This window comes from Mizuhopecten yessoensis, unplaced genomic scaffold (assembly GCF_002113885.1).
Source record: "Mizuhopecten yessoensis strain PY_sf001 unplaced genomic scaffold, ASM211388v2 scaffold11013, whole genome shotgun sequence".
Lineage (NCBI taxonomy): Eukaryota > Metazoa > Mollusca > Bivalvia > Pectinida > Pectinidae > Mizuhopecten > Mizuhopecten yessoensis.
In genome coordinates, this window is record NW_018408835.1 from 488303 (window position 1) to 501212 (window position 12910).

Sequence of the window (12910 nt, forward strand, 5' to 3'; positions counted from 1 at the left end):
TGCTATCCACTGCGCCATCCGACCATATTGTAGGTGATAGAGGTATTTAGTGTTGCAATGGACAGTAGAAAAAAAATCATTAAACTTTGAAATTCGTCAAAGTCAAGACCGCTTCTTCAGAGACTGCAAATCAGTGTCTTACGGCTATGATATGGAACACAGCAGGTCAGCTCTGTTCTAACGTCAATACAGCTACATGAGACTATGGTGTTAATTGGACAATATGAAGAGAACTGGAATTAAAACTTTAATATGATGAATATCCTGAAATAAAAAATGAAAATAAAAAGGTATTGATTTAACCTAAGGTGTTATGACGTTTATAATCAAACAGAATGATCTTGTAACAGCTTCACGACATTTGATAGTCCCCGCCTCCGTTCAATAATCGTTATATTTGGTAAAACAATCTTGACATTTTAATTGAATGTTGGATGATGCTTTTGTATTATGCCAGTCATTCCATCTTCGCATTAATCTGCTAAATCGAACAGCCCCATGATGGCAAAGAAGGTTTGATTCAGATCCATCAAATGCAGTTTACTTGATTCCAAATTGACATGTATGAGAATTCTATTTTCCGAATCGATGCATGTTATCAGAACCGGAATTCTATGGGGGAAAGATGGTGATCCGGACTTGGCGAGGCGGAACATTATTTTATTTGCTATGCACTTCAATTCTCCATGTATTTACTCTGTTTAAAGCATGTTGATATTGATGATGCTGTTCGTATTTCGTTATCTAGCTTTAATACGGTGGTCTATCCCTCCGTCGTTGTTATAATGGCGTAGTTTAATGTTGTTTATTACATGTTTACTGTACCAGTAAAATATTGAAAATTGTTTATTTAATAAAGAAAACATAAATAAATAAATACAAAATAACGTCAATTTGTAATGTTTTCCTGTAAAGATGCAGTAAACCCAATATACAAAAAGTTGCATATTTTGAATATGACGACCCATGTTTCTTAACGAACACATCATTCATTCCATGTGGTAGCAGCTTTTTACTTTACCTCTTACAGATGTTCCTTGTAATACCTTCTCACTCAAAGTCACGCTGTGGCGTGAGTAAATGATAATTGTGGTTAAAGAACGAATGGCTCCCGGACTTAACCACTACGCAGATTGAAACGAATTCAGAATGCATTTAAAGCAAGTTTTAATTGAATTACTGCTCGTTTAGAGTTGATTAGGCGTTAAGTAAGCCCGCTAATTGTGTTACAGACCTGTAATACCTTTGTACGCCCTCACTGTCTTCACTCAAGGATACCCCCAGGACGGCTTGTACTAATAATACTCGACGCCATTTTCGATTTTTGTTTGAAGTCTATCTAACTGCATTAGCTTATACCATGTCAAAATACATATATTTACTTGTCGTAACAAGAATCTCCTGTTCCATGCGTGGTTGAGTTACGCATAGGCTTCCGGTGTATATGGCATTTCTTCCTCGTCCTGTAAAAGTTCCTGATGCCGTTACGTTCGTTTTAGTGCCATCTCTTTGGACCTATCGCTTTCATTTTATAATGTATCGACTTTCCAGTTCTGATGTTGTGCTTGTTTCCTTTAAAAACGTCACCTGTTCAAATGTACGTTATGAATGTCGAGTTTTTGATCATGCTAATGTTAATGTGGTGTCGTTGTCAATTCGCTTATAGGACGTGGCTTTAATTGGAGTTTATCTAGAATGACATTGAGGGTTTCTCAGAGGAAACATAACACGCTAACCTTTCCGGGACACCTTCTTTTTTCTTTAATTTTCAAAGTTAAACGTGTAAATCTTTCTTTCGTTCAAATTTATTAAAAACTTTGGCTATTGGCCATTACATGTTGTACATGATTCATCGATGTTCAGTTCGAATGACGGTTTTGTTTTCATTTTCGGTATATCTTGTTGNATTTTTTTTTTTTTTTTTTTTTTTTTTTTTTTTATCACACATTTATTTATTTTGTTTGAAAAAAAGGTACATTTTGCGTTGATTGGTTGTTTTGGGGTGAAACGACCACGCAACAGCTAAGATCATAATACAGAATTGTGTCTAGGAAGTCACACCGAAAGGAACAAGAAGGCAAGATAGAATAGAAAAGACAAATCTCAAATATTGCAATCATGAAAGAAAGAAAAAACCCGATTCGCTTGGGGGCCCCACGTTAATCGCCTTTTACGATGCAGTGGTATACAGCAGGTCTATTTATTTAGCGGTCAATATCGAGATTTTTAGAAAACGAGAGTTTTTAACAAAGATTACAAATATCGTTGCTAGAAAGTGAAGAAAAGAGGAAAATCTTATGTTGTATTACGGTAGGAAATTATTTTCTCCGACTTTTCCCCGATACGGAAATCACATAAAGAATTCCTGAATTATCACGGCGTTTGGTAAAGGACATCATTAACTGTTACATAGTCTTAATATATCAGCCGATTTTGCGTTATGGAGCACTGCAATACCGGAAGCTCTAATGAAAGAAAGTGGGAAAACCTAATGAAGTATAATGATGTTTGTCATGGTGACGTATGACATAATGTATTTACTCTGATTCCTTTGAAGACTGGGCACAAATATAGTTACTGAGTGAAGCTCGAGCCGTTCAAAGCTAGGTTTCCATTTCCACTTAAAACAAGTCGGACGATCTCGGTTAAATTGACTTATGACGTAACAACATGTCAACCTCGTTATCGATTTGATGAAACACCAAACAAACGTCGGTGTGAAAGAGGCATTGACATAATTACAAGAAATATCAAAATGAAAGAACATTAAAATGTACATTTTTTTTAACTGAGTTATTAATATGTTAGTGTCGACATTCATTTCATGATTATTAATTTAATTTCCCCTTCTCCGTTGTAGCATTCTGGCCTCGAGACTGTACACACTGCAGCTACGATATAATATTAACTGCTACCTCATTGTCTGCTATATGTTTTTGCATCAATTCAGAAATGAGTTCAATAGTCAGGGCTTTCTGACAGAGTGATTTTTATCGACGCTGGTCGATTTACAATCTGTTACCAGTGTTTGTTATATATTTTTTTAATTCGAATTCAGAAAAAAAATGTAGTCAGTGTTTCGTAACAGAGTGACTTTAATCGACGCTGAACGTTTTACTGTTTCAAATGAATACCAGTGTCTGTTATACATTATTTGGAGTAGTTCATAAATACGTCTTGTAGTCAGTGTTTCCAAACAGAGTTACTTTAATCGACGCTGCACGTTGTACTTTCATCTACATGACCTGGTTCTGTGTTCCTCGATAGTCGTTAACCGAGATTTTTTTCTGAATTCGATAGTGATACATAGCAATAAAGGTGTCTCGTAAGCTACGGTACAGGGCAGACAGACTGTGTGTGTGTCAGAAAGGACGGTACAGGGCAGACATACTGTGTGTGTCAGAAAGGACGTTACAGGGCGGACAGACTGTGTGTGTCAGAAAGGACGGTACATGGCAGACAGACTGTGTGTGTCAGAAAGGACGGTACATGGCAGACAGTCTGTGTGTGTCAGAAAGGACGTAACGGGGCAGACAGACTGGGTGTGTCAGAAAGGACGGTACAGGGCAGACAGACTGGGTGTGTCAGAAAGGACGGTACAGGGCAGACAGACTGGGTGTGTCAGAAAGGACGGTACAGGGCAGACATACTGTGTGTGTAAGAAAGGAAGTTACAGGGCGGCCAGACTGTGTGTGTCAGAAAGGACGTGACAGGGCAGACAGACTATGTGTGTCAGAAAGGACGGTACAGGGCAGACAGACTGGGTGTGTCAGAAAGGACGGTACAGGGCAGACATACTGTGTGTGTAAGAAAGGAAGTTACAGGGCGGCCAGACTGTGTGTGTCAGAAAGGACGGAACGGGGCAGACAGACTGTGTGTGTTAGAAAGGACGTAACAGGGCAGACAGCCTGTGTGTGTCAGAAAGGACGTAACGGGGCAGACAGACTGGGTGTGTCAGAAAGGACGGTACAGGGCAGACAGACTGTGTGTGTCAGAAAGGACGGTACAGGACAGACAGACTACAAATGTATCAGGAAATACACATATGACAGAACAGCACGGTTTGGTGTTTCAGGTTAAGCGGCGTGTCAACAAATAATGTCACTCAAGCAGGAGACTTCATGTGTTTAATGTCCGCTGAGTACTCGAGGCGTGATGTTGATGTAATGGGCCTCATTTTATAGTAATACTAGCCTTAATGTAAATTCGATAAAACATTAAGTCTAACACTTGTCTCACAAATGATTGATATAAGGAATAAACAATAATTACAACAGCGTCCTATTAACAAATAATGTAATTTAAGCACGTGTCTTTATGTTTATAATATATGCGTGCGTGTAATTGCCCGCACACGTGTGTCATCGTCCACGTACACGTGTGTGTACTTACAGTAGACTTAATCTATATCCGATAATCTATTAAATCACAGCTTTGTCTCATAAATGATCGAAACGTTCTATCAAAAAAGATAATGCCATTTTGGTACTTGCCTTAATGTTTATGATGGGTCAGTGTGCACGGGGTGTTGGTGTACATGTGTGTAACTGCCTACGTACAATGAACCTATAATACTGGCAGTAGACTTGATCTTATTTCGATAATTCCGTCTTTGCGTATTGCATAGTTATCTTCTCTTGGGAGCAGGTATTGATTGTTACGTCACTTGTTTGTGAGAGTTACGTCATCAATTTTTGAAAAAACGACGTAATTTTCTCACACAAACCAATGACGTAACAATCAACACCTGCTCCCCAGAGAAGATAACTCTGCAATACGCAAAGACGGAATACACTTTGTCAAAGACTCGTCTCACAAGTGGTTGATATGAAAATGAACAAATAATGTTGTTTAAGCGCGAGTCTGATGCCAATCTTAGAGTACTACCTCATTGAAATGCAGACTTGTAATATCAGACAGACAGATGAGTCAACAGGTAAAAGGACAGACAGAAGATAACAGGACAACTATAAGGTTGAAGGACAAATTGAAGGTAACAGGACAGACAGAAGGTAAAAGGACAAATAGAAGGAAAAGGGACAAACAGAAGGTAATAGGACAAACAGAAGGTAATAGGACAGACAGAATGTAAAATTGACAAACAAAAGGTAATAGGACAAACAGAAGGTAAAAGGACAAACAGAAGGTAATAGGACATACAGAAAGTAAAAGGACAGACATACTGTAAAAGGGACAAACAGAAGGTAAAAGGGACAAACAGAAGGTAAAAGGGACAAACAGAAGGTAAAAGGACAGACAGAATGTAATAGGACATACAGAAAGTAAAAGGACAAACAGAAGGTAAAAGGGATAAACAGAAGGTAAAAAGGACAAACAGAAGGTAATCGGACAGACATAATGTAAAAGGGACAAACAGAAGGTAATAGGACAGACAGAAGGTATTAGGACAGACATAATGTAAAAGGACAAACAGAAGGTAAAAGGACAGACATAATGTAAAAGGACAAACAGAAAGTAATCGGACAGACAGAAGATAATAGGAAAGACAGATGGTTAAAGGACAAACTGAAAGTAACAGGACAAACAGAAGGTAAAAGGACAAATAAAAGGAAAAAAGACAAACAGAAGATAATAGGACAGACGGATGGTTAAAGGACAAAAAGAAGGTAAAGGGACAGACAGGGGTACAACAGACACAATAGATCACGTGACTAATAAATGAGTAAGGAGTACGTACATACGGAGACCAAAGTTTAAAGTTGATCAGACGTATAACGTGGAGAGCCTAAATTAACTGTCACGCGTACGCGAAAAATAAGTTCTATCCGTCGTAAATGTTACAGCGTCACTGTGATACTGATGCGACATGTGTTCATCAAAACGTTTGTAGTGCATGCCCACAAATAAGCACCGTCTTGGGAAATCAAGTGAACATAAGGTATTGGATTAAACAAATAAAATAACCCGACATTAAAGAGGATTCCGGAATTCGTCGACATCAGAAAAGCCAAGTCTATTGGCATGCCACTATCGGATTTGTTCGATTGTAGCATCATTAAACAGAAGTCGAGCGACGGAAAGGACATTTTCCGGAAATTTATACAGTCTCTTGGTTAATTTATCACTTTGCTACTCAACGAGGGAAAACAAGACATTTTTTCCGAGTTTTCAAAATGAAGACAAATTTGGTCTGATTTAATGCTATTTCGTTCTAGAATGATCTCAATCACAAAAACCAAGTTTTTCTCAGCATGAGTTTAATGTCCGGGTATTGATCCCTATAAGTACTACCGACCTCAGCTGACAGAGTCATTTATCAGACTCATATCCCGTTCTCTGTGTATATTTATTTAGAAATCGTGAATATTAACTATAAAACGGATGACTGAACATCGTATGTATATGACTCCGCCAACAAAATTACGATACGCCTAGAAGAGGTATGCACCTGATCGACCTGACACGTTTCGTCACATCGTGTATTGTTTGTGCTCTCGGTGTTTTGAAGATCCTCTGACCACTGCCAAAAACTAAGTATTATAAACTGTTCTTATTCCGGCATGACTATCATCTTTGATACATCTTTTCTAAAAAGAAAACCAATTCTTGCGAATATTTTATGAGAAATAATGCATATGAAATAAATAAAATATGATCAACTGAAGCGTTCTGAGTGTAAAGGAAACACCCCAGGGCTAAATCAGGATTCGACCCCTGAATTTCAGGCTGCTTAACTTTCGCTCCAAGTCCTGGTTGACGGAAGCGACCTGGCCCAAGTTTTCTACAGTTGTATCCAAACAGAAGTTAAAAAGGAGTTACAGCCTGTAGGATAGAAAACAGGCGGCGAAACAGATAAATGCTAAAGCAGAATGCACAGGAGAAAAAAAATATACGACTAGGCAGAGAGCCCTTCATTGTCGTCTTATACAGTAACTTGCAGTGGACTACAGTATGTATGGTATTTATAGGGGAGGCTGTGGGACGGGATTTGACGGGGAGTTAATTTATTGACCTACAGATCGTATCAATACATCCTGATACCACGGAATTAGATAACTAATCTAATTCCGTGCTGATACCATTAATTGGAGTTATAGTAACGTGAAGTATAACAGAGGGGTTTCATACCGTAAGAGGACATTTTGTTCTGAAACCAACGACAGCAAGTAGTACTTTCATAATGTCATAATTTATCTGTAAATTAAGTTCGAAAAGGTTTTCCCTATAAAACAATTTCATTATGTCCATGCATTCTCAATTAACAAATTCGAAAGGTTAGCACTTATTTATTTGCACTGCGGAAATTATCAACAATTACACGATATGAGCAATGACGTAAACATATTTGAAGCTGTTGGATTCACGAACAAAGTGCAAACTTCAAGAGCAATATACTTCTTGCAACGCTTTAATCCGTGATTAGGTGTTTAGTGATGTATATTGTCTAACAGTCAAGTGGGAGACTTGTAAGAGTGCAAGAAGTTAGTTCAAGTTATACCAGATTTAAAAGAGGCACTGCATATTAAACATTTGCTTTGTTATTTTGCACCGTTTGCTACCTCGTAGGAACAGCACTAAAGAGCGTCTTTCTTGAAAGTCTGCCAAATTGACACTATTGGTGATAATTATTGAGCGATTAGTGTAAATGTCTTGAATCTAGATTAATAAAATACATCAATCCTGTCAATGGAGAGAGGTATATCTCGACTCGGAGGTACGCTGTTTGAGACTTAGTACAAGGCTTTGCTGCATATACATTAATTGATTATTTTTCTCCCACGCTTCCGTGCCTTATTATTTCTCTTGAAAGTGAGAGCCCAGTACACTGCGCCGGACCCACTGCACCCTTGTAAAGAGCGCACGAAATGTGTGACAACATTGATAGCGTTACCCTGGTAACACTACATAAAGTGATGACGCGACGGTGACGTTTATAGAATACAAACGTATGTAAGCTGTATGTCCCTAAGTCGGTAAAGACAGGTTTTTCTTTTCCTTTGCAAAGCGGAAATAAAATGTCAGAGAAGTTGGCCTCTCGGGAGGAAATCTAACAATCTCGTGTTTCCTTCCAAGTTACTCATTAATTAATTTGCTTCTTTATGATTTTGCGTCTGCGCAGCCGCTGTGGTTACATGAACATGACCATAATATATCCCGATAAGCTAATTGGAAAGGGACGCCATTTTGAAATGTCAATACCTGGCTTCAACAGCACGATCTATCCCACTTGGTAACATTGTTTCGGTAACGAGTTGAAAAGCTAAGGAAGTAAAAGGAAAACTATAAGTGTTGCGGTGTCTTTTCCGATGATATTGTTCTAGAGACAATTCCCGATTCCCATGACCGCCACATGATATGCCTCTAGATTTCATACACTATGAAGGAATAACCTAGGTATTGTAACCATACTACAATTACAATAGGAAACGTCCTTACATTGATGAGACAAATTTATAAGGCAGACTTTCTAAATATGTCAAAATTTATTTTAGTATATCGAGATATAGACTACATACGTAAAGTAGCATATACGAAAGATGATTTATAAGTTCGATTAATTAATTGGAAACATATTGAAAAAGTATAAACAAGTGCAAGCATGAGATTGCTACTTTGGGATTAATCTAAATATCGGAAAATATTAAGGGAGATAACTCTAGCACAAGTCGTATGTAAATTCTAGCACCAGTCGTATGTAAGGTAGCATGCACCCTTAAGTCTATTTTGATCTCGTTCTTTCTAATTATCTGTGTCAACAAGAATCAGTAATGATAACTTATGTTCCTTTTGACCCTTATTCTTAAATTGCTTCAAGCGAGCGGATTTATTATTTGCCTTTTTTCTTAATTTAATTATTTTAATACAAATATAGGGTAATGATGAAATATGTTCGCTCAAAACATCATTTTGTATCATTTTGAAATTAATTTTAATTCGAATTCTTCCTGCAAGTTACTAAAAATAGAAACAGAGTGTAAAATGAGGTGTCCATTTCAGGAAAAACATCGTTATCATCAAGAACACTTTTTATAAAACAAATATATCAAACAAAATAAATTTGCTTTTATGAATAAGGTTAAGGTTAAATTAAAACCAGTGCCATTTTCATCAGCTTGATACAAAAATAAATATGCATGTTCCGGGTTGTTTCAAAATGACCACTGTAAAAAACTATTCACAAAATACTAATCATTCTTCTGTGTTTCCAAAGCAAAACTGAATTTGAAAATTTATAACACTTATTTTCAAGCTAATGAAGCTTACAAAACTGGATCAATTACAACTGCATGACAAAAATCCATCATTCTTTATTAGAACAGAGTTTTTTTCAGTAATCCAATTTATTTATGCATTTTGACTAGCATACAATACCAGAGGGATATGGAAACAGCTAAGACCTCCTATAAAAGTATTCCCTTTAATTACGAAATTTCACAAAAAAACGCAATTTTTCACAATGTCAATGTTGGTTACTTCAAACAATTTGATTTTTTTTTAAAAGTTAATTTTCGCGTTTATTTACGAGGGAAAAACAATAGCGAATTCAAATTTTTCGTCCATATTATTTACACAGGTTGTTGTTCTCAATGTTGAAATATCATCCTCTCAGTCGCAAAAATGGTGTTCGCGAATATGACTCAAGGATCCCTGTTCCACTGCACTGTGGTTTTGCGTATGATACAACAAACACCCATTAATTCTGTTTTAGATATAACTTTAGCACAGTTGGGCCAGGAAACTCCGAATTCTGTTCATCAGGTAGATCAGACGGTAAGAGCGATAGTATAACAATCTGAAGTTTAGGGTTCGAATCCCGTTCTAGCTCAGCGGATTTTTTTTTAAATTTTTGTTTAACATTTTGGACACTGCTGTTGATTATATTTTGTAGTCTCGTTCAAACAGACGCTTGATCTCTTGTAGGTTGCGCAGACAAAAAGAGTCTGGTTGAACGAGACTATATATTTTGTTGATTTCATTTTCATTGTTTTGACAAAAGTCCCTTTATGTATAGTTTTCTTTTCAAACGTTATTTATGAAAGCTAGAGTCCTGCCGGGAAATTAGTATCTTAAGCAAATATAAAGTTTGTGGTAGCGGTACAGGGATTCTTAATTTATCGAATGTTTCGTTTTATATCAATTATATACCGTAAGCATTCTCTATCCACGTGATCAGACACGGCAGCCGATACGGGTCACCGAGAGAAAAAATTTATCGTAATAACGACTTACTATCTGGAACTCATTACGACATAGCTATGTCGTAAATGCTAAAAGATTACGATTTTTCGTTATAACGACATACAATGTAGCTATATCGGTATTACAAGACAGTAAGTCGTTATTGCGACATAACATTAGTGTTTCTGTTACGCGTATCGGCTTCCGTAGCTATACCACTCATTGGACGAGAAGTGTCGTGTTTCACGTGAAGGACTTTAATTTTAAGGACTAAGGTTTTGACCTTGTTACAGCACACAGGAAATCAGCTAAACTTCATACAGAATCCACTCAACTTGATTTGATGTTCCTGTTCAAATATAGAGATTTTATGAACGGAATGTCAAAATTATTGTAAAATTACGTCCTGGTATTTGAAGAGTCTTGTTTATGGGGTCGCCTGAACAGTCTAAAAATAGACGATCTCAAGTGAATTCGCAAAACAGATTTGTTTTAATAAAACGAATTTCAATAGTTTTGCAACGGGAGCAACAGAACAACTTTATTTTGTTTCCTTAATATCTTCTAAAGCTAACGTCGCTGACGGAAACTACCGATTCAAACACTAGTCTATCATCACAGGGCCTTGCATCAAGTATATAAGAAATATATGCAAACACACATAAATAATGCTAGACATTTTGTGTGTTTTTAAGTATTTGCTACAAGCACCTGTGGTGTAACTGACACGAGCACCGAGGTAGACATCACCAAATGGAAAGAAAAGGAATAGAAAGAAGAGATAAGTTATATATACACCAAGTGTTGCTATAGGGAACAGAGGATTACTTTTGATCTCCCCAGTGTCTTATAGTAGACATCAACGACAAAAAACACCCGATTCTGTAAGGGCCCCACAGGAGTCGCCTCTTTCGACATTCATTTAGATAAAACAGGCCTATTCTTGGTTTATCCAATGTTCCCAAAGCAGAAAACACAGCAGAAATATTATCTGCGTCATATTAATAAATATAAGAAGAGGGTATATCAGAATACGGTCGCCCTCTACATTGTAGCTTCGCGCTAGAGGGAATTTCCCTTTAGCTCAATCAGAAAGGGCAGTGGACTGGGGAGCTGAGGGTCGCTGGTGCGATTCCCGGTGAAAGCATTCTACACTCTTTCATGTTACTAGTACAACGGCACATACGAAGTTCCACAGTAAACTTCATTAAACCGGAAGCGTAAAAACCCAGATTTTGCTATCAATATTTTGGTCTCCTAATCCATTAATCTTCCTGATTTACCGACTTTGATGCGTACGTGCATTGACTACTACTGCAGATCATCTTTTACGTTAGGTTTTGATACATTATCATACTTTGATTCGTATCTCATTTTCAATATTGCCATCAATCTTTTGATGTGGTAATAGCGCATTTAAGATGGCAAAAGATTTGTGAATGAATTGCGTCGAACTAAACTAACAGGGTTTTATGGGTAATTAATGAGAATACACGACATAGGGTTTTTTGTATTGAGTACGCTGTTTCTATCTGATACATGCATTAAGCACTGCCTAATCTCGTGGTGACGTTTCGCTAGTACGAATATTATATAAACAACGATAAATGCTTTGAAGGACGTGTTCCTGCGGGAGACTGATTATTATCTCATTGTGCAAGTTTTAAAATATTAATGCTCGTACACGTAAAGCCCTGTTAGGCTAACATTAACTTAAGGTGCCTGGTCTCGCTGCCAAACAAAAAAGATGCTAATGACCGGAATGAAAATATCATCAATATATAATATCTGAAAAAAATGCGGGACGTTCTGAGAATGAAATAAACAAAACATAAAACGTTTTTGAAAAAACCCCAAAAAACCCCGGTGATATACAAGATTTCGAGCCCTCGACCCTTTGATCACAATAAAGTCACTCTGGTAAAGATGATAAATGGCCGTCAATTGGCTATACATATGTACAGAATTTCACAATTATGAAGGAAGTAAGAGCTATTAGACTGGCAACCATCAATTTAATTTTGTAAACAATATGCAGGTGTATTGTTATGGTTAGTTTCCCTTACATTTTGCAGCTAGGAACATCAAAGTGATCAAGAATTTAAGGTCTATTTCTCCCTAGTAAATCAAAGATTCTTGAGACAGAGACCCTTCTATATTGAAATGTCTGGGACAACGAAGAGTTTGATAATTTTACATGAAATTTTTTCCTTAAATAATCTGTGATAATGCGTGATATTATTAAAAGATCAATTCATATTCTGACTTTGCAGAAAATGAGAATCAAATACACTACATAAAAAAATCTAAGAAAAACCTGAAATTATGATTTTTTTTAAAAATCTTTCTTGATTGTTTGTTTGATATTTTACCCCACCTAAAAACAGCAGAGTCATACAAGAACGTTTGCCTTCGGAAAGAGGAAATAGATATATATAAAATAAAGAAGACAGGAAAAATAAGAAACGAACAAGATCACAAGTGTTGCAATGCGGGCCGGCACATACATTTTGGTCTCTTTTTTGTCCCCTTCGTAATGACATGGAAAACCAAATACAGATTCTACAAAGAGCTCTTCACTAGTCGCCTGTTACGATACACATACAGTAGGTTACAGCAGGTCTGTTGTTGTTTTTTCCCATTGTCCACTAAAAAACCCGTAGAGTAAACCATTCAAAATTCCGCAGCCTCCGCCCCCCATTAGTCGCCTCTTACGATAAACATGATTTTGGAATACAACAGACTTGTTCTTACCCCGAACCTTCACGGT